The sequence below is a fragment of the Aulonocara stuartgranti genome, assembly GCF_965226115.1.
Source record: "Aulonocara stuartgranti genome assembly, chromosome: 11".
Lineage (NCBI taxonomy): Eukaryota > Metazoa > Chordata > Actinopteri > Cichliformes > Cichlidae > Aulonocara > Aulonocara stuartgranti.
The window spans coordinates 29,795,256-29,819,166 of record NC_138947.1 but is presented as its reverse complement, the minus strand read 5'-3'; the positions used below and the strand labels follow the sequence as shown (position 1 = coordinate 29,819,166).

Here is a 23,911-nt window from a genome sequence, read left to right as displayed (position 1 = left end):
CAACACGTGAAAAATGGACTCGCTTGACAGTATTTTGGATAAAACTGCCAAACAGATTTAAGTACTAATTAAGTAAAGATGCCCCGATGCCATTGTAGATAGTTCTGATTCAAGTTCTGGTTAAAATTAGAAATAGAACTAAAAAAAGAAGAAGAAATGTGCTAATGAACTCTGACTCGAGTCAAAAAAGCCAGTAAAGCAGTACATCAAACTAGCACAAGTACACTTTATTAGTTTGTGAAAATATTTCCTATTTAGACTAATGCTGTATTCACACCATGAGTTACAAAACAGCCAAACTTTTCATCATCTGTGGGCTTGTATATCTGTGAAAGTGTAAAGAACATTTTAATAAATCCCGTAGTCATGCCTGCTAACATAACCTGATATTTCCCACTCATCTGACATTGCGCAAGTTAAGAATGATGCTTATTTCTCCTTATATGCATAGTTAGATAAAAAAAACAAACATACATACTAAAGTTGCAAATGACTGATTACATTTAATACATTTTTTGCCCTCTTTGTGATGCTGTAGTCGTTTCCTGTTTAGGAGTTTTTCCCTTTACACACCATTAAATATCTCACTAATATGAAAATGTGCAATCTGCTAACTCTCAGTTTCAAACAGCTCTTTACTAGGTAGAACTAGGAAATGGGAATAGAAACAAGTTTCTAAAATCCAGGTTCCCTGTGATTCATAACAGATTAATTGTTATAGAAAACTGATGGATTGAAACTTCACCAATATACAGTGGGGCAAAAAAGTATTTAGTCAGCCACCGATTGTGCAAGTTCCCCCACCTAAAATGATGACAGAGGTCAGTAATTTGCACCAGAGGTACACTTCAACTGTGAGAGACAGAATGTGAAAAAAAAATCCATGAATCCACATGGTAGGATTTGTAAAGAATTTATTCGTAAATTAGGGTGGAAAATAAGTATTTGGTCACCTCAAACAAGGAAAATCTCTGGCTCTCACAGACCTGTAACGTCTTCTGTAAGAAGCTTTTCTGTCCCCCACTCGTTACCTGTATGAATGGCACCTGTTTGAACTCATCATCTGTATAAAAGACACCTGTCCACAGCCTCAAACAGTCAGACTCCAAACTCCGCCATGGCCAAGACCAAAGAGCTTTCGAAGGACACCAGGAAAAGTATTGTAGACCTGCACCAGACTGGGAAGAGTGAATCTACAATAGGCAAGCAGCTTGGTGTGAAAAAAATCAACTGTGGGAGCAATCATCAGAAAATGGAAGACATACATGACCACTGATAATCTCCCTCGATCTGGGGCTCCACGCAAGATCTCATCCCGTGGGGTCAAAATGATCATGAGAACGGTGAGCAAAGATCCCAGAACCACACGGGGGGACCTGGTGAATGACCTGCAGAGAGCTGGGACCAAAGTAACAAAGGTCACCATCAGTAACACACTACAACGGCAGGGAATCAAATCCCGCAGTGCCAGACGTGTTCCGCTGCTGAAGCCAGTGCATGTCCAGGCCCGTCTGAAGTTTGCCAGAGAGCACATGGATGATACAGCAGAGGATTGGGAGAATGTCATGTGGTCAGATGAAACCAAAGTAGAACTTTTTGGTATAAACTCAACTCGTCGTGTTTGGAGGACGAAGAATACTGAGTTGCATCCCAAGAACACCATACCTACTGTGAAGCATGGGGGTGGAAACATCATGCTATGGGGCTGTTTTTCTGCCAAGGGGACAGGACGACTGATCCGTGTTAAGGACAGAATGAATGGGGCCATGTATCGTGAGATTTTGAGCCAAAACCTCCTTCCATCAGTGAGAACTTTGAAGATGAAACGAGGCTGGGTCTTCCAACATGACAATGATCCAAAACACACCGCCCGGGCAACAAAGGAGTGGCTCTGTAAGAAGCATTTGAAAGTCCTGGAGTGGCCTAGCCAGTCTCCAGACCTCAACCCCATAGAAAATCTGTGGTGGGAGTTGAAAGTCCGTGTTGCAAGTCCGTGTTGCTCGGCGACAGCCCCAAAACATCACTGCTCTCGAGAAGATCTGCATGGAGGAATGGGCCAAAATACCAGCTACTGTGTGTGCAAACCTGGTAAAGACCTATAGTAAACGTTTGACCTCTGTTATTGCCAACAAAGGTTATGTTACAAAGTATTGAGTTGTATTTTTGTTATTGACCAAATACTTATTTTCCACCCTGATTTACGAATAAATTCTTTACAAATCCTACCATGTGAATTCATGGATTTTTTTTTCACATTCTGTCTCTCACAGTTGAAGTGTACCTCTGGTGCAAATTACTGACCTCTGTCATCATTTTAGGTGGGGGAACTTGCACAATCGCTGGCTGACTAAATACTTTTTTGCCCCACTGTATAATTAACTTTCAAAAAAAAAGTAAGATAATACACTATTTACAACGGTACCATACACAGTATGTGATCATGGATATGGTTGGAAATATGCAATATAGCTTAACATAACTATTGTACCACTAGGTGCAGGGATTTAGGATATGCGCGCGCTTAAATGAACATTTTTTTTCTTTCCACATCTCCAGGAGACAATCATTACCAAACATTACAAAAGCTAACTATTTAAACCCTTGCTCCTATTGAAAGCCAATTCAGAGCGACTTAAGAAGAGGTTTTTTAAAAAAAGGAAGAAAGGGAGGAAAAAAGGAAACAATAGCCAATATAGACTTGGAGACAACGTGGAGAAGAGAAAGAGGACAGGAAAGGAATGACGGAAAAAGCTAAAGATGGAAAGAGTGAGAATAGTATAGAGAAAAAGATGGAGAAGTGAAGGCTCCTTTGGAGTGCACTGGGCTGTGAGACAGGCCCATTCAGTCCGATCTAAACACTGTGTCACACTGCGCATCAGCGCTCTCACCCGGGCAGCCAGCACTGTGGCCACAGACTCAAAGTTAACCAGTCAACTCCATTACAGTGCAGGGGGCGTGTACAGACCTGCCACACCAAAGGGATCACGCCGGCCAGCCAAGAATATTAATTGCTTTTAAATGAAGTGGAAGTCTCTTTATTGGGTGTCTGGTGTTGGTTTGTTATCTGCACGGCTGAAAAGGCCCCACTACTCTTTGGTCTCGCCGCCTTTGAAAGAGAAACTGACTCTGGATGAGGTCACTGATCAGTGGGGGCTATATACTCCCAGTGGGTTTTTGTGTGTCCTGCCCCTTTAACTACTCCCATTGTACTCTGCCCATTGTGTCCTCAATGCGTTGCGGTTAATAAACATATTTGTTAATGATGCTTCCTCCCAGGCGTAAATCCTGTCGAGTGTGTGTTTATGTACTCATCGTGCGCGTGTTAAACCTGCAACTTTTGATAGATAAGGAACTGATGCATGCTGTGGTCTTTCACACTTCTTTTTAATCGCAATAGAATTTTAATGGAGAGTTGATACTGGCTTGATGTCACTGTGCTCAGCTAACAGAGTGGCAGCCTGCTGCAAGGACGGGGGGGACAGACATCACGGGAGAATCTTGAACTTCTACAACCTGTAAGACAAGAGTCACATGATCAACAGAGCCAACTGAAGCTGTCTGTGAGCTAATTCTTGGCAGTTTGCTACTTTCTCTGCTTGTGTTGTAGGCTTGTCATGTGGTGTAAAACACAAATGCAGCTTGGAGAAACAGCCAGTAATTCTCTCTCTCTCTGTGTTGGTGTTAGAGGAAGATAGTTGCTACATTAACATAGTCTGATGAAGAATTAGAAAGTGGCAACAGATATAAGTTTCTAAAAAACCAACCTAATAATCATTTCCATTGCAGAGGTTTACACTGACGCATGACTAGGTGACAGTATTAAAAGGTTAAAGGCCTAGTTAAGTATTATTTTTTACTGACAATTAGCATTGATTATAAGATGAAGATGTAACATGTGGTGCTAAAATATTTTTTAAGATGTGGTGATTAATGTAGTAAAGTAACAAGTACTGCATTTTTGCGCTTTTCAGTAATTAGTAAAGAATCTACTTTAATGAATGTTAGATGATTCAAAAAGAGTCAAATACTTTGCAGTACATCGACACTACCTTACATTCTTATTCTGTGTAATAGTTTGGCTAATGCAGCATTCAGATTAATAAATCTAAAGTGAAGCCTATGTGTAGTCTGCTGTACTAACACATTTATAGAGATCCAAACACTCAGTTGGCTATATTAATAGATAGTTTTTTTCATACTTTGACCTTTTAGTCCACACGGTATGAAGCTAGAAAGACAGTATCTAAAATAAAAGGTATGAATTTAGATTTTTACGGTAAAATTATTTTTTTTTATCCCTTAGTTTGGTTTCTGAAAGGTATTTCAATGCCTTAGAAGGTAAACAATAGTGCATCTTTTATGTGATGTTACTTGAACAGTGTCTGCTCTGTCATTTGTTTATTAGCTAGACCTGCTTACTTAGCTAGCGACTACTATGCCTACATGCTGAGCAACTAATGATTAGTGATTACAAAGGAATTATGAATTATTTCTGAATAAATTTGCATACTTCTACAAAATGAGGTCAGCAAAACCAAAGGTTGGATTGGTGGTGGTCAGAGGGCCCGGTGGCGCCTGTGTCCGGCAGCCTCGCCTCTGTCAGTGTGCCCCAGGGCAGCTGTGGCTACAATGTAGCTTGCTATCGCCAGTGTGTGAATGTGTGTGTGAATGGGTGAATGACTGAATGTAGTGTAAAGCGCTTTGGGGTCCTATGGACTAGAAAAGCGCAATACAAATGCAGGCCATTTACCATTTACCATTGGTTTTCAAGAGGTCATCTGAATGCTCATGCAGGTTTCATTCATTTGATGTGCTCAAATCTTTTCTGGATTTGCATCACCCCTTATCTGTCAAACACATTATTGGACATTGCTCAGCATGGAGGTTTTCCCCAGCTGATAAAAAGGACTGAGTGCAGAAAGTTCAATATTTTCCTTCAAAAAAAAAAAAAAAAAAGAAAAAAAGAAAAGAAAAGAAAAGAAAAGAAAAGGTCATCATCAAAAATTAAGTTACATCCATTTGATGTAGCAGGAAATAAATGATGTGGACATTTATTTCTAGTTTTAATGTGCATTTCAAATTCATGCATTCAGTTCTGCTTATAGAATGACCTGTAACAAAATGTAATGTAACAAAAGAAGCGTGGGTCCCACGTAGCGCACCCACTTTGTTATTACGTCTCACGGGTAACTCCTCGCCACCTGGCTGTGAGTAAATGCGTTTCCACCCGTGAGCCCTGTTGGAACTACTGGCTTCCGAAGCTCAAATAACGTACAGTGCATCCGCCTCACTAGTCCCCACTGAGCTCCGTGTCTGAGGCCTAGCAGGCTAGCAGGGGAAGAGGATAGAAGACATTATTTATAATTCCATGCGCCATCTCTATCTCTCTCTCAAAAGGGGCCCGAGCACCAAACAAAGCCCTGGTGCTAGACATCTCTGGAGATGAAGACGAGCTGAGGTTTCACATCCCTGTGAATAAGGTTAGATATTAATCCAGCTAAGAGAAGAAAAAACATGCTACAGGTTGCTTTCTAAGCTTCCTTTGTGGGAGTATTTCTTTGTGTTTCTGTGTGTCTGGCTTTTGAATAGGAACCCCCTCCTTCTCACTATGTCCACTGAAAAAAATTGGCTTCTAAATACAAGCTATTAGAATATTTGTGTAGATGAGTAATAAGTTATTAGTTGCAATTACTGGTCATCTATTAGTCTGGTATAATAGACTGATTAGGCAGTGGGCCTTTTAACTTCTGAAGAAGTAATTTGGAAGACAGCCTACCTTTGACAAGGCAAAGAAAGGCTTCCTTTATTCAGGCCATATCTAGCTATTGTACTAACAGACATGTTATAATGGGATTACTAGCGACTACAGTGGACTGATGAAATCAATGGCGAACGCATCATTTTGTATAATTCACAGGTACTGGAGATGAGAAGAGATTTTGGCTAGTGAGAGGGCACTTCAAACAGGATGAATAGGGAGCAGTATATGCATTACACAACCTATATTTAATGTAATTTACTACCTATAGAAGACGATGGTGGGATTTTTTTTGTCCCTCTGTGTTTGTTTAGGATGACTTGCACAATTTGGGACTTTTAGGGCTTTTGGAGCCATCATCACCCCGGCATGTTACATTTTGGCCTGCTTGACAATGAAATGCATTTGACCTCGGAGAAATTGGAAGCACAGCCTCCTCTGTACAGGTTGTACTGGTCTTTTGTCAAAGAGGATGACAAAACCTCCATTCATATTCTGCCTGCGTTTTCCAAGGACGCTCTATTGTTGTTTTATATCCCTGCCTGAAATCTGTCATTATAAAGAACAATTACACCTCTTGTGGTCATGGTACTTGGACTTTCTTTGTTTTCATCCATCTTTCTCTTGGCTTCTTTGTTCTTTTTGGTCCAAGGAGAAACTGGTAAAGAAAATGTGGCGCTGTAGCAAGTAAACTGCTCCCACACATTTTTTGCACATGAAAAAAAAAAGTGTATCCAATACTAAGGGCAGCAGTGTGAGGGAGAACCTGCACTGCAGCACAAGGTGCTGTAATCTTGAGAACAATATTAGAGAAACAAAATTAAAGATTTCCCTGAGCATAGCATGACCAGTTTCTGCTCTTGAAGGCTGTGATGCATCACACAGATGGATTTCAGAGGTTCCTTATACCCCTCCCACCCTTCAGTTACTGGCTCAAGTTGTGCTTCCTGCCTCCTTGTTCACCAGTGGCCACAGATGGAGCACCATCATCTTTCCGTACGCACTTGTCTCCACTCTTTGTACCTCTGCTTCTTCCCTGCCTGTTGTTTATTCTAATGTGGTCCGAATGGAGCAGCTGGTGGTGACATGGGGTTGATTATGCTGTTCCCACAGTGACATTTTCAAAGGCGGCTGAGGAAGGCGCCGTTGTTGTCTGTGATCTGTGGATGACAGCCTTGCCTGTTGCACCAGCTCCACATTGACAATTGCATGGTGTGAGGGGAGCATGGGCGAGCGTGCAGGGACGTGTGCAGAACAGAGCTCAGTTTGACCGATACGTGTTTTTAAAGGGAATTCAGACTACTGCTAGTCCATGCAAAGGATGCACAAGTGTGCATAAAGCTTACACCTATACCTTCAAGCCCACTAGCTCTAATCTGTTTAAAAGCATAGGATGATACTCTGCACACAAGCACAGAAGAGTGCAGCTAGTCACTCAGTCAGTCCAGCCCCTTCATTACAAGGCCCAGTTTGGATCATTTGGTCGGTAATTGCTGCCCACAAGTGAGCCACTCCACATGAATGGAAGTGCAGTAAAGCGTCAGCGGCCATGATCAGCGTCTGCTCCCAGGTAATAGCCTTTTCCCTCCCCCCTTTCTATCACTCCTTCCCTCTCCCAGGCTGCTACTTCTGTTGAATGAGAGGATAAAAGTAGTGAGGGTGAGGCAGAAGGCTTTTGGAGAAAGAGGAGGGGGCAGAGAGGCGGTGATATAGGCAATCCATAATTACCTGTAATGAGACTTTTGTCTTGGAGCATTATAGGGATGTTCTTGAAGTCACCCCGGAGGTGGTTTTCAGATGGAGGAAGAGCTGCACGCGCCTCAAGTCCTCTCATGCCCCATCTCATCCATATGTGCAGTAATAAGTAATTACTGAAGTCTCATTGAAGTCCATGTGGAGTATTCTCCGTCTCTTTCTCTCGAGGCAGATGAATACCCGCCACTCACCCATTACACAAAGTGACACTCCTGGAGATCCGACGTGTCATCTCAATCTTCCTCTTCAGTCCTACTCGTTCTTCTCTTCCACCCCCCTCAGTTTGAGAAAACAGCTGGCACCCTTTGATGTCTGACTGGCAGCTCACTGGGTCACCTTCACTGCTGCATCTGACAGGGTATCTATTCAAGCTAGTCTTGGGACGCTGAAATCATTTTCTGTATGGCACCATGATAGAAATTCTTATCATGGGCTTCCTGTGCTGCTTCCTAACACCTGGAGTGTGATAGTTCTCATGCAGGGACCAAAATGACAGAATTGCCTTGACTGTGACTTTGACTTTAGCCTATGGGTCAACATCAAAGATTCTATCAAGATGAGTTCTCCCACCAAAACTGGTAACTGTTTATTGTTTCCATTGTTGATGGATAATTCGTCACAGAGGAAGAGACTTTATTACTTCTTTTTTGAGGAAATAAGCTGCTGACTAACAGGCCTGGAACAGTACTCTTTGAAAAAAAAAGTCATAAAAAGTTGTGGGTTAAAGTTATTAAGCTAACATGTTAAAGTTGCTGATATGGAGCAGACGTGTAGACACATTAATATTCAGTAATTCATTGTTTTACGCAGTGTAGGTTTGGGGATTCCTTTTTATTGAGAATTGCAAACCCTCCAAACATTTGTAAGGCTAGCGCTGCTTACACTGTTATTAGCCTGCACCTTATCAATCATTGCCGTTTACTTTTAAACATGAATGGGAAATAAAATTTGGGCTAATATGAGCTGAAGACCAAAATATTGCCCTAGGAAGTTGCAAAACACTCCTCGGGAATCATTTTGTAGGTACAAAAATGTTACTTTTGATTGATTATAGATTCAACTGAGGAAATGGGCTGCTAATAACACAGTGCATAAAGATACAATTTAGAGTTGACTTGTTTATAGGGTAGTGATAAGTGGCTCAACAAACAGATAACAGAAATTGTAAATATACAGAAGTATAAGCCTTTGACTTAAAGTGAGTGAAAAAGCAACCAATGTCCAAAGAAAAACTTTGAAAGATGAGGGAACACATCTAAGGACCACTTGAAAAAATGACAAGAAATTCAAAGCAAAATCGAGAGAAATGAAGGGTGGCTCAAGACTTCTGCACAGTACTGGAACTAAGGGTTAATCTTTCCAAGTGATCCTGCTCATCGCATGCGTGGTGATTTTATCTATTATCTATATAAAATGTGGGTGAGTGGAGCTTTAAGGAAACGTTTAAGCACATCTCAATAACATAGCCCTGTTGAAGCTCTGGTAATATGCCATTCTGAAATCTAATACAGTTTCCTGAATGGACGCCTCATATTTTCATAATGAGTCTTGAAGTACACTCACAACTCGTACAATAACACAATGTATGTGGTTTCAAGAGCTCATTTCCCATTATGTAAGCACATATCTATGCATTCCCTCTTAACCAATGAACTTGTTTTCAAGGCCTTGGCTTCTTGACATACACCACGAGGACTTACATTACTGCAACACAGTGGCAAATTCTAGTATAAATTAAAATTTTTGAAAGCTCCCGGAATAATGGCATCATTTGACCTGCCAGTATGGTGCACACCTCATATGGATATGAACTTGAAAATCAAGCTGAAGGGCTAAAGCTTTATTGTTTGAACCGATAAAAGATATTCATCTTAGCGCCGCTGTTGTGACACAAAGGCACTGAGAGGAATCTGAAAAATAACACGAGCGCAATGAGGGGGTCACCAGTAGGTACTCCAAGCTTCATCTCTCAGGTGGAGTTTTAAAATGAAGTGCTTTAATTGTGTGTGGGTGTGGTTTGAGCTCTTGAGACTTCTACCAGACTTTTTTGTTGCCAAAGCAGAAAGTGACCCCTGGTCACCGCACGTGCTTAGACTCACAGTCGCGCACACTCTCTCTCTCACACACACGCATTTGCACACGAACTAACAAAACAGCTGTGCGGGTGGGCCTTGTCGTTGGCTGTGCCTGTTTTGTCTTTCGATTGCGGGAACTTGCATTGCGGTGCAATTCTCAATGCATGTTCGAGAGCGATCGTGCGCGCCATGTGGATCAGTTCTCAGTGTCCACTCGGCGCTGGGACTAATTTGCATTCCTTTGTGCGTGAATAAAGGACACCTATTCTGAGGACAGAGTTTACCAGCTGCCATCCAGGACTAGTCCTTATTAGAGCCCTGCTGTTCCTCTGAGAACGCCAACACATGTTCCACACACGCTGCCGCTCACACACTACCTACACACACGCACACTCAAGGACACGTGCACTCCCTCAGTTATAATCTGTGCACAAATGAAAACACACTAACACAGATGCACAAAGAGAAACAGACACACACTTTCCTTCCGGACAGTACAGATAGTGATTACAGGCACCAGTGGCAATATTCTGTGGTTGTCAATAACAGGGCAAAGGTCACTATCTCGCTCTCACACACACACACACACACACACACACACACACACACACACACACACACACACACACACACACACACACACACACACTTCCATTCGGTTTACTCATATACTGCATCTTTGGAAATGAACAACTATGTCACCTTCAGTTTGGCTCAGTTTATCAGTGCCCACAGACTTGGATGGAGTTATGGTTAAATCGAGGTAAGAGGCAGCACTCATCATTCCTTTTAGTAACAGAATAATACTTTCTTAGATAGACAAAAGCCAGAAAAACCCAGTACTCAAGGTTACTTGATTGGTGCCAACAATAACCTGCCATCCATGTTTTTCTTCCATTAAAAATCTTTAAAATGAAATGAGTTGGTAAAAGTTAAATACCAGTTATACAGGTATAAATACCAGGTAGCTAGCTGTTAGTTAAATATAAGAATGTAAAGGAGTGAGAGTTAAAGGATGATGAAAAATACATTTTTGAGTAAAGTAAATGGATTATACTGATAGTTGTCTTCTTTAAACACACATTGCGTAAGTTTTGGTGATTCTGCTGCTGGATTGCAGTTTAAATGGTTCTGAATGGCGATATGTACATACCCGTGCCATGGCGATGTCTGAACATGGTGCTATCCTCCATACAGTCAGCTCATCTCGGGTTTGCAGACACTCCATGCAGAAATCCAACCAGTCACACATTTTTTGTTCTGAATGAAATAGAAGAGATAATGCGCTATTGTAGGGTTTTTATCTTGCAATATACAGCACCTCGGGGTGACTGTTTTTGTGATTTGGAGCTATATGAATAAAACTTAATTAAATTGAACCTTAGAAGTGCTGAGTTTTTGCTTTAATTTGAGCATTTTCCCATGAAGATAGGCAATACTATGCGGAAGCTACAGCCCTTTAACACATAGTCATGGACTTGCAAGTGTCCAAAAGTAACTACACACTTGATTATTAACGTTCGCTGAGCAGCTGTGTATCTAATGGTTCCTAGATGGATACATGGATCAAGAAGGAGAAATCCAAAGGGAGCTCACTAATGACTTGTGCCTGTTAGCTTGACAACTAGAGCATTCAGTATGTCTATTTCTATACAAATATACTTCATATTCTGTAGTAATACTTAAAGATATGTTCATATGTTTTGTTGACAAAATGCAGCTTTTGTAGTTTTACTTGTGTACACACCCACAGTGGACTTTAAGTCAAATAATTAAGGAGTGATTAAAGAGCAGACTTTCAGCTTTAATTCAAAGGTTTTTGAAATAGACTTGCACTTTCTAGGAATTATAGAACTTTTTTTAGACATAGACATTTTCAAAAACATTTGGACAAATGACTAAAGAGAAATTTAATTTCCAGGTGAGCACGATCCTCCATTATTCCATGACAAATTAAGCAGACATAAAATCTGGAGTAATTCCAAGTGATGAATTTGTGTTTAGAAAGTTCACAGAAAACTCACAATAAAAGGTCCAAAGAGCTGCTGGACAGCATCGTGGTGGAGTGGCTAACACTGTTGCCTGTAACTGGGGGGACACTGGAGGATCTATTTTCCTTGGGAACTTGCAGATGGAGAAGGCAGATGAAGTTTCCAGGTGGTGGTGACATTGGAGATTAGATTGGCAGAGGATTCACAGGTTTTATGATCGATGGCCAGCTTAGTTTTTCTGGTAAGATCTTCCTTTTCAGATTAAACAACTCAGAGATTTCTTGGGTTGCAGTCAAGGATTCTTGATGCAGCCAAAGGGTAATGAATTGATGAGAGACAGGTGTGCTGGCTGGAACAGGAGGCAGGGGCAACCCTGGTCAAGACCTGAGCCCTGCCCAACCTGGATGTAGGTAGATAAAGTCTTCTAAGCATTATATGAATGGCTGATTTTCCTACACCTAGACACTATTAGGATAGTATAAGTATAGAATTCAGTGAGTGAATCTAATCAGCATCATCATCTTAAATGTAAATGAATTCTTACTACCTTTGGTGTAAACCAGTCCAATATGGTACATTATTGTAAATTTCACCACAATACTGCAAACTAACCAGTTTAGCTTACTTAAACGCTACATCACTGCTTAGTAGACCTCCATAATTTTCATGCAGAGGTTGAATAACACAAAATCAAAAGGCTGTTCCAGATCATTCCAGCCCATGTTAACAGCTGGTTATACTGAAAAACTGAAAGGACAGATGACACTTTGACACTTTGCCAGAAAAACCTCTAATAGAACCTGCACAGTTTTGTCAACAGATGAAAACAAGTTGAAAGTGTGGAAAAGGAGAGAAACAGCTCACTTTGTGAAGCATATCACATTATCTGTTTAACATGGTGGAAAACCTGGAAATCAAAGTGACAATATACATATACATACATAAGTTATAAGTGCGGTGTTGATGGAGAATTTAGGATTAGTATGTAGCGTTTATTTTGTAGTTAGAGAGGCAACAAATATCAACATAAAGAAACGGTATTTGGGGAACGTATTGTTATCGTGAATGAAAAAGTGCCCTAGTGAGCACCTTTACCTCTCCATCAATTATCAGCAGCACTTTGTAATTTAATTCAGATGTACTTGTGTAATGAAGAGCTGCAGAAGGACGCCCATCGGTGTCATTTTCCATCACTCCTCTGAATGTAAATGACTTGCAGATTAGAGGATGATTTGGGGTTTAAAAGGAGAAACAAATTGCTCAATTTGTGCTAATTAGAGAAGAAGAATGCAGATAGTGACCAGTGTGGTCTTAGGATGAATACCTAATTACAGAGTGGAAAAAAATGACTCTCCATTTTTTAGCCCACCCCCAAAATCAGGCTCTCCCACCAAAATTACAGCTGAAAAATTAAGAGTAGGACCATAGAGTTCGTATGTTTTATGCATTTGACAGAAAACATACACTTCAGTGTCTCCTGTGGTCATGGATCCATGGCTGTGTGTGTGTGTGTGTGTGTGTGTGTGTGAAGTGGTTGCTGATATTCAGGCCCATATAATGTGTTTATCAGCCAATATTATGCCACTATTGTCCCAGTTTTCTTTATGCTTTTCTTTTCACCAGTTCTCCTTTATCCATTTTGCATTAATCGCATCTGTCCTAATTGTTCACGCGTTAAATAGAGAGTTAGTATGGCGCACAACAAGTGAGGAAGGGCAATGGCACTTCAGAAATGTTGCAAGCAAGCTAACACTCAAGCACACTTCAGCACAGTGACAAAGTGCAGTTTTTAGTGCTTAATCAAAAATCATTTTGAAAAATAAAAGCTATGTTAATTAGGTTTGTTATTGCACTGCTATCAATTGGTGCAGACACGCTGATCACTGAGGGAAAAAAATTTAATAAATAAAGATGATAATGTTGACCAGTAAGAGCGGAGACATGGAGGAGAGGAAGAAAAAATAATTTACATTTAAATTCTTTGCAGGCTGAAGCAGTGCTGGCAGTCTTTCTTTTTTCTTCTTCTTCCTTTGTTGTCATTGGTTGTTATTTTTCAGAAAACATTAAGGATCTTAGAGGTTGGGAGGAAGCTTGATGTAGGTGAGCCACTGGAATTTCCAAACTCCTCATACCTGCAGCACCTCAAACTGTTCACGCATCAGCACCACATCTTCAAAGGTCAAAAGATCTGCAGCTCCAGAGACGCTTCGACCATGTTTTCTGTGCCGGTCAGAGGGCAGTGTGTGACACAAAAGCAAGATTTTCTGCTTTAAACATAAATCGCCAAATGATAGATTCTGATTTTGTCTTCCCGGGACGAAGAAAAAGAGGCGACACAAAATCCTGCAAAAGATTAATTGGATCGCCTCAATCAAAACTCATTTAATTAAAAATGATCACCATTGAGATGAATGCAAATGAAAGGCACCTATTGAACTAAACCCATTCTTCTATTCACGAGCTAAAGGTGGGATGAGACTACATGGTTAATACGCTGTTTGCTCTGCTTGGATTGTGTGTGTGTGTGTGTTCACCATTACTCCGATTGTGGGATACTCGTAGCTGAGAGAGGGGCTATGTGATGGAGTATGACCGCTGTCACAATACAGACAACAGAAAGGCTTGGTAAAAAAATGTAATTTTCCCCTCCACTGTGAAGCAGCAGCAAAAAAAAAAAAAAAAAAAGAGAGAGAGAGAGAGGGGGGGAGAAAAAAGGAAGGATGAAGAAGGAAAAATGTGGGGGTATAAAAAAAAAGGACCCAGCAGAATTATTTGCCTGTAACAACTAGGGCTTGTGGTAATTATTATAATGATGTCTCCGAGTCAAGGCAGAGGTAGTGCCGCGATCACACGAAGGCTGATCAGAAAATACTAAATTTCAGGGGGTGCATAACACAGCCACAGTCAACTCATTAATGTGTGCTAATAAGGAGAAATGACAGAATGATGCTGGTTAGCCTTCTGCAAATATGACGGGAGGTAGACAGCTGTGATCGTTTTCTTTCGGTTACGTGCTGAAAACATGTACAGTTCTCTTTGAGGCTTCTGCTATCTGCAGTCATTCATACATCAATAAAACTAATATTCCATGTGAAACTTTTGGATTGTCGATTGTATTACATGTCATGCAAGTTGAACTTGAGTACATGCACACAAGCAAAAACAGTACATCTGCTTACATTGTGGCATGGCTTAGGATAGAGCAGAAAACTGCACAAAAAACAGTAAATAAATGACAAATATGAACATTTTATACAGATGATAAAATGACATGCAGAAGCTGATCATGTGTTAATCGCTTGTAAAAAAAGAAAAGAAAAGAAAAAAGAATCAGCAATGATCCCTATTACACTAAATTAAGTGTGTATCAGTAATTAAGGATACACTGATATACTGGCCAATATTACACTACTATTCAGGTGTATCAGTTGAGTTTTTTGTCCTGTTATAAATTAAAAACTACTGTGACTTTAAAACACGTCATTTTTTTTACTGAATCTGGAACCTGGAACAAAGTAGAAAAACAACACAATAAACTTAAAAAAAAATGTTGGTAAAATATCAGTATTCCTTACCTGACATTTGCTCATTTTAAACATTGGTATCAATACAGGCTCAGCATTTCTGTGCATTTCTGTGCATCCCTGGTAATTCGTTTAATATAGAGCACGAATGGCCATTTAAACACACCAAAAACCGCAATTGCGCAGTTTTTAAAAATGTAATTTGCATTCAAATTTTAATCATATCTGTTTCTATCATATCTGAAAATTGAGCTCTATTGTGTACACAGCACGCACGGCTTCATGTAATGTTTCTCAAAGGACTGGATTTATTCAGGCTACATGCTATTGTAACTTCTCAGGTAATAATGGCACGCTCTTTTTTCTTGTTCCTGTTTGTCAGATTAGCAGATGTTACATGTTTCCCAAGTATTTCACTGCAAAACAATAAAGTTACTCAAGCAATAACAAGTATTCAACATCTTTGTCTGCTTTCTAAAAGAGCCTGGGCTCTCTTATCTTTTGCAGCTGCAGAGCAGTCATTAAAGATGCTGTTAAAAAGCTGAAAGTCCCCTCACACTTTATTTTATCATTATTAATATTATTGATTTATTAAGTTATTTGAATAACATACTGTAGTGTCTGTTTTTTGGAAGAATGCATACATGTTCTTTACAGATGTACTTTAGATTACAAAAAGAACCTCTTAGAGCAGGAGTCCTTTCATGAGAGGGGAAGGTGTGGCGTGCTGGAACTAGATTTCTTTATGGAAGATGGATTTTGGCAAACAATGTTTTGTGACCAAAAGCATTTTCTCTGTGACTCTGCGACTGGCCCAAGAAGGCATGGTGGACATGCAGGGATAGGGTAGGCTGCTGATATGCACAGATGTTCCCCCTCATATCCACGAGCGTGTGACCACAGTCACTGGTTCATCCTTGCCCGGCGCCCGCTTACGCATCTTGCCTCTTGGTCTCTCCACATTACACAGAGCCCTGTTTGATTCTGATAGGTCCTGAAAGCCAGGAGACATACACAGCTGTAACAACATCAATGCGCTTCGTCAGGTTTTCAAGTCGGGGACATGTCTTATTATAATTACTACCTTTGCATTATTTATTTTGCTCTGCAGAGGCAAATTGTTTTGGTGCTTACTGGATGGTTTTGCGTTTTCCTCTTTTCCCTTCCTTCCCTCCCTCCATCCTGTCCTCCTTTTCCTTCTCTGGGAGAAGAGAGAAAACCGGAGTTTGGGAAGAGGGACAGGGTGAGAGTAGGTGAGGGGAGAATGGTGGGGGTAGCAAATAATTTATTTACGTTTGGCATCTGCATAATGAGGCAGGGAGCCAATGGCAGCCCTGGCCGGCTGGAGACAGGGTGGCATGCCTTCAGTTTTAATGGGCACACTGAAGAAACTTCCAATCCTTCTTGACATTTCTCATAGCGAAATAAACGTGCTCTGGGTCAGAGTGTCTATTAGCAAGATAAGAGACGAACAAGTCAATTATACTTCAATGACTACATAGCCAGGGGACCTCATTAACATGATCAGGGAGGTCCATGCTGCAGCAGCCCTCTCCTGTGTGTAGCCCCTGATTAAGTTGTGGAAGAATGACATGGCCTTTTTCCCTCTGCTCCATGCAGGAAGAGAAGAAAAAGCAGCGCAAAGAACGTAAATATATTCAAATCTACATAAGCAACCACAAACACAACCCCCCACACACACACATGGGCATGCACGCGGTGGCAAAGACACAGCAGACATCGCCAGGACGTGGTGTCTGACCAGCCAGCCAGAAATTGTTGACACATTCAAAAAAAGTAAGAGGCACACTTCATCAGAGGTTTGTGGGGAGGTTTTTTTTTTTTTTATCTGCTGATAGGGTCACAGAAGTGGATGCTTTGGGAAAACATTTGTGGCAGGGGATGTAGCGAGCTGTCATGCACAGCCTGGACGGATGGCCTTGGGTTGAGAGTGGAGGGTGGGCTATGTGGGGTGGAGGGGGGGTGCGGCGCAGCAGCCGAGGCGGGGCACAGGCAGAAGCGGAGGCGCGGGTTTAAAAAAAGCAGAGCCTGGGGTTTGGTGGGCGGAGTGGTGCTGTTTTTTTTCTTTTTCCCTTCCCTTCTCCTCAGCGCCGGCTTGTTTTCTCGGCGAGGATGCTGCGATCTGTTGACGCTGATGCGATGAGTGCAGACAGGGTACAGGGAGCACGGCTTGTCTTTTCTAGTGCTTGCATAGTGTGCATCATATACAGCCACTGCTTGGCCAAGGCTCCAGCTAATTAATTTGTATGCCTATTTGGACCAGTGGGAATTGATCAGCAGTCAGCTTATCAGCAGCAAAAGTGTTGACTGCTGCTTCCGACTGCAAGAAAAAAACACTCATTCACCCAACACTTGCAGTCTTTTATGTCGTGAGCTATTGTGGCTCTGCCTCTTGGCTTGAAAAGCAGTGTTTATACCTTTATCTTTCATCTCCATAAGTGTGTTTGAAATAGTAAAGAGAATGACAATGATTTGGTAACCCTGGCCAGGATTTAAGGATTGCTAAGCACTGGCAAAAGATCACAAGTGCTTAATAGTATAGAATCAAAGTAAGACAGTAAATGGAGAAACTTCTCTGGGTTGTGTGTGGCCCTGAAAAGTAAGAGGAGAAGGAGAGACGGTAACAAGCCTTTGTCCACAGGCACACCAAGCACACACAAAGGCATCCCACTAGGAAAGGTTCCAGACGTATTTGCTCACATACCTCCATTATTGCTCTGTGAAACATGAATGATTTGATTATTTGATGACAGCTTATTTCTTAAATCTGTTTCGGCACCATATGTGTCTAATATGCGGCTCGCCCGCAATATGAATGCGTTGCCCTGGGGACTGTAAAAGGCCAGTGCAGTTTTCAAACCTGGAGGGAGGATTGGCTTGTGAGCTCAGACAGGCATACTGTGCTACGCAAAAGCGCAGCGGACTGGATTCAAGTGCATGTTCAAGGAAACGTCTTCCTATTGCCGTGCCTCTTGTATTCTCCCAGTCTTTTTTTTTCTTTTGGATTATGAATTAATAAGACTGCTTAAGGCTATAACTACTGTTTTTGAATATCTTGGCCTTGGCAAGCCAAATAAATCAAGCAGAACAGAGTCACAGAAAGACTACTTCTTTATGTCCACTGTCGTCCTGAGGTAATATTCTTGTTATTATAATTGGTTCCCGAGTTTTTTTCTCCCCTGGCAGGAATGTCAAACAATGTGTTGCAATTGAGACTAACTTTAACCTGCTTGGCAACCTGTGTCTAATCATTCTAATTGGCTCCTTAGAGGAGCTGACTGGATGACAGTGATGCTCTGATGATAAATCACATCAGGCTGTTCACACTATTGGCACAAAGTCCAAATTAATTGAATTAATCCATAATTCTTGCAGAATTTAGTGGTGATCCAGAGCCGATGACTTTGGCATTTTTCTGTGAGAGGTGATGCAGCTTCTGCTTTCTGTCAGGCTTCATCAAACATATATTTTATATATAAAATATATAGTATATATTTTTATTTTTTCATATTTAGTATATTTTTGCCGAGGTTTTAAATTACATATTACATGTGATTTATATTTCCAACACTTAGGAAAAACCACTGCTAATTAACTCATAACTAGTTACATTTTAGTAGCATTTGGTAGTATTTACACAATAGAAATACTTTGCTTAATAAAAGTAATTATTTTCAAAATTATAATATTGTGTTATGTATGTCTGTTATGTCTACATATATCATAAATTACAGCTTTTTTGAAATAATTGTGTTCTCCTTATGGTCTCACATGCATTTTGTGTTTCATGTACTTTAATGATTACCAAATGTTACTTTTTTGTAATAATGCAATTTTTGTACATTTAGTCATTTTAAGCCTTTATTTGACAGCAAGGCAGTGTTGTGTTTTAGTTTTAACTACAATCCTTCCATATCTAAATCTAACCAAGTAATTTGGTGGGAAAAGCCAAAGTGAAAAACAACAGATAACACAACTGAATGGTTAGAGAAACCAAATATGAACCCCCGCGTCTGAGTTCACAGTTTTACTATTTATATAAACTACTCAATAAATTGTAGTAGAATGAATCTCTATGAAACCCACTTTCATGAAACAGCCATTTTATTGATATTGTACTCTTGATGCTAAGCTAGAAATCGCTCAGAGTTTAAAAATATCTTCTTCATAATAATAAGAGCTATATTTTTAAAAATGTGCAGGGAAAACATCTTCTAGATTGGGGGTCAATAGTGCTAGCAAACTAAGCTAAACATGTGCTAACTAATAGTGGCCCTACCTATGTAATACACTTCACTGTTATTTTACCAGTCTGTTGTTCCACTGAGAGTCAACCTAGTAAGTGTTTTTCAGGATTACATTTACAGTAAGAACAGTAAGTGGAATCATTAACCTTGAGTACCTTGAGTGTTTCACACGGCTCTTTAGCATAACTATAGAGCAGCAACATTAGCTAAAGTGCGTACACCTTTAAAATACTGCTATATGCGGATTAGTTTATTTATTATTTTATTCCTGAGTTCCCTCTATCCAAAGTTTATTATACCATATGTCAGCTACTTCTCTATCTTCTATCTGGAAGTGGCTGACATCCAGAAATCCTACCAGTGGCTGGACAAAGCTGTACTGAAGACACCTCTGTGACATAGAGGCACTAATCATGGCAGCACAGGAACAAGCTCTAAGTACAAGATCCATAGAGGTTGGGGCCTATCGCACCAGACTAATGCCCCGGTGCAGGCTGTGTAGAGATGTTCTTGAGACAATCCAGCACATAACAGCACGGTGCAAAATGCTAACAGGCAGGGCATAGTATACAGAAACATCTGTGCCTGAAAGTCCTGAGGTTAAAATGGGAGATGCCCCCTAGCATGGTTGAGAATGACTGAGCTAAGATCCTGTGGAACTTCCAGATACAGACAGACAAACTGGTGATGGCTAAGGTGGCAAACCGGCACTGCATCCCTGCTATAACTCATACCTCTAGCACAGAAACACCTGATGTTATTCTTACTGAAGTGCAAACATGGTTAGCTTTATGTAATGCAAATGACCTTGTGGCACTGAAGCACATTATAGTATAAAATTGTATAGTGACATGTACAAATTGCTTAAGAACTGAGAGACTGGAGGATAAATGGGCTGTTTTGATTATTTTTCTGCTTTCTCAAAGAACCTTTCCAACAATCGGAATATACTGACTTGCTAATTCTCCACTTCTGAATAAAATCAATTCATGAGCTATGAAGGAGGTCACACTGCGGTCTTGGGATACAAGTCTTCTTTTATCTAACTGCAAATAAAGCCCACCACCGCTTCAAGGTTTGTGCTACAACAAAATTTTCCAGTGGAGAAAACTGGAAACTCAACAAGGGCAAATTCAGACACTTTTGACCGTACACAGAGATTTTCACAATTAATCTTGCAGTACTTCTGGAAAAGGTAGTTTGTAGGTGTCACAAAGGTGACAGACATCTGAGGTGGGCTGTAATTGTGTGTAGACATATATGTGGTTCCTGTGAGGATTTGAGGGGGGGTTGCAGCTACGGGGAATCTTTCTGGCCATTTAGCCCAGCTAATAGCCTTTCTGCCATGCCAAATCACCCTTCTTGCCAAACATTCAGACCTGAACTCCTGACATCCCCTCAGGGGACCGAAGAAGCGCTTTAATTGATATACTGCATCTCAAAGCCTTTGAATGTAAAGGAAGGAGGAAACTGGTAGACGAACAAAAGGCTACAGCCCAGAAAGCAGGATTCATCTTCTTCTCAGCATTGCTGGTGTCACACTCGGTGTTCTTGCTGCCTCAGATCTCCACAGCAGGGATAATGCTGGCTGTGCCCTAACAAGACATACAGTTATGGTTGATTTCTTGTTTCTCAGGTCTTCTCACAGACTGGAAGAAAATACTCACTTTATTCACTTCAAATGCGGTAACTACACCCGTCTGCTTGTTCTTTTGACATGTGAAGAATAAACAGAAACCTCAGATGAACAAAAGACCAAAATCACCAGCAGGAATTAATATGCTGGATTTTCTTTTCGTACAGATTTTCATTTGGATGGTCGGCTTGTCTGTGACTGTTTCACATTGCTTATTACAGCAGGGAAGTGAGGCATGTAATAGTCATCCCTTCAATAACCTCTGAGCCATACAAAAGCTGTTAAGTCTGGAAGAGAGAACAGCACGAGTGCCACTACGCTCTCTCACGGCAGGTAGTTTTACTGCGAAAATCAATAACAAAGACTTTAAGACACTTAAAGGCTGTGGATTTTGTATTAAGAACTTATTGGCATTAGATTTGAATACACTCACTAAGGGTTAATATTACTAAGGGTTAGGATTTTTAATTTTTAGTGCTTTGTCCAAACCACCGAGTGAAAGTGATGGCAAAGGAGTGAAAACACATTAAAGGAGCAAGTGAAAACAAAGCCCCTAAAAAACCACACAGATCACAGCTGACTAACTGATAAAGCTTCAACTTGGCCACTTCCAAATGAAGACTTTAGTCCTCTTTAAAGGAGGACTGGTGTCTCTCCGTGTCCTCTGCACAGAGGCACCAAGGCCAAAGGACAGAGATTACTAGCAACCTCTGACAGAACTTGAGATCAATATGATTCAGCAAAATGTTGCAGAACACAGAACACATTGCTCCCAATCACAGCAGCAAATCTGCTGTGATGGGAGCAATGTTGTCAAGAAGTTTGGGTCAAAATTCCTCCACAATGATGTGAGAGACTGATAAAGTCATACAGAACACCATTACTTCATGTTAATGTTTCTAAATGTTTTTGCACTAATTTACTCCAAGTTGCAGAACCACAAACCAGTATGTCACACAACGTCATACAACGTCTTCCTTGTCAAACAGTGGGTCCTACATTACCCATGATACATCTCCCTCACCAACACTGTTGATTTAGGTGCATGCTAGTGCATGTTTAGGTAGCTTATAGATGAACAAATTAGAAGCTGCACACAGTTGTTAACAGATTTGTCTCTTTAGAATTGTTTGTTTGAAAGATTTTGAGTAATTAGTAAGAAAGACCAGATAGAGAACCATGGCTTGTATTAAACACATTTGTGATTAGATAATAGTGTTGGAGATAAACACACACATGCACAGACACAGTTGTCGTGTGTATTACGTGCTAAGAAACCGTGGCTCCTAAATATCTATTTGCCGCCTGCAGGCTGAAACAGGTCACAGTGTCACGCTCATTTGGCCTGCCATACTTTTCACACTTGTACACGTGCCGGCTAATTTACCATAATTACCAAATTAACTGGTGAATAATTTCATTTTAATTATTACATTTTTTTCACTTCTCGTTCCTTCATCTACCTTCATAGTGTTGGATTTAAAGATGAGGCCTGTTTCGAGTGTCATGTTCAATAAAGTGGGATGGGAAGGGACCCAATTAATATCAGATAGCTGGAACCCTCAAACAGAAAAAAAAAAAAAACAGACTCTAACAGGGACATTTCCTCAGGACATATCTGAGCCTGACTAGACTAGCTTTAATTTGAGCAGTGAAGCCCACAGGGTATAGGTTTGTCTTGAAGGTAAGCACTTTGGACCGAGAAAAGACCCGAATTAATAATAATAATAATAATAATCTTCCGATAGTAAGCTATGCACCTGCAAAGCTCCTGTTGTTAGCAGGAGATGTGGTTAAAAGAAGCAAATCTAAAAAAATGAAAAAAAGAAAGCACATGCTTCCATACTTTCCCACCATACCCTGTTATATTTGTGTCACTTTAAGGATATCCAGCTCTGACCTGATTAATGATCAAGTTCATGCTCATTCATTGATTTGGTGAGCTCGTTTTTTTGACAGCTACTTTAAAACTCGGACATATTAGATGAATCCACATGACTATACATGGCTACAAAGGTGAAAGGCAATTTTTTCTATGGGTGGGATGTCACTGTAAAAGAAAAAAAAAGGAGAAAATGTAATATTTAAGTGTACCTATATTCTCTAATAGTAATTTTCTGCATTGAATAATTTTTTTAAATGACGCTTTGACTTACATTTTCAATGAAGGGGATTTTCTCGTAACAGGTTACTTCTGTTCAGTGATGTTGTCACTATAACGAAAGAAGAAGACTTCAAGACTCCTTCCACAGTTTGTGTGAGCTCCTTCGTCTTTACAAAAGATGTCTGTGCAAAACCTCTAAAACTCAGACAAATATTTTCGGTGCTGTTTTGGTGCAATTATGATTAAATACATAAAAACTTAACTGAACCCTAGTGAAAGCTCAAACCCACCCTGTGCCATGAATGACCAGTGCAGAAGTTGCTGTGAATGTTTTTCTGCTGTGCTTCCGCTTCTGCTTCCACGTCCCAACCCTCTCGCCTCTTTCTGTCTGTCATTCTGATACTCTAATAGCTCTTCTGCTCCCTGGTAGTCTTAAAAGGATCTCTGCGCTGTGGTCCTTCAGCTCACATTACCCAAGGCTAGTCCACACTCTTGAAATTGTAACCTTATGATTCTCCAGGCCAAAGTTAATGGGACACCAGAGTCCTAACCCGCCCCAACCAGCACCGTGGATTAGTGCTACTCGGATCCAATCACATCCAGGCCCGTCACAGAGGCACTTCAGACCAAGTAGCTGCAAATCTGAGGCGGCAACTCTGGGCCCAAGACCTGCCTGAGTTTACCCATAGCCCCAGGTCATGTGGCTTTGCTCACCAGCCTTTGATGGCCTCAGGGGACTGAAAGAGCAGAGGCAGAGAGAGGAAGACAGCTAGACTGACCCAGAAAGTCTAGCATGGTGA

The 23,911-nt window shown here is 40.8% G+C and overlaps 1 long non-coding RNA gene across 1 annotated transcript; it reads right to left on the bottom strand.

Annotated features, from left to right (window-relative positions):
* Positions 1-2,307: 2,307 nt before the first annotated feature.
* Positions 2,308-23,478, bottom strand: LOC309717025. Its single transcript, XR_014279609.1, has 5 exons — positions 23,402-23,478; positions 23,164-23,220; positions 11,613-11,979; positions 10,742-10,848; positions 2,308-3,513 (listed from the first exon to the last, which is right to left on the bottom strand). It is a non-coding gene; the product is annotated as an uncharacterized lncRNA (long non-coding RNA).
* Between the last annotated feature and the right edge of the window lie 433 nt (positions 23,479-23,911).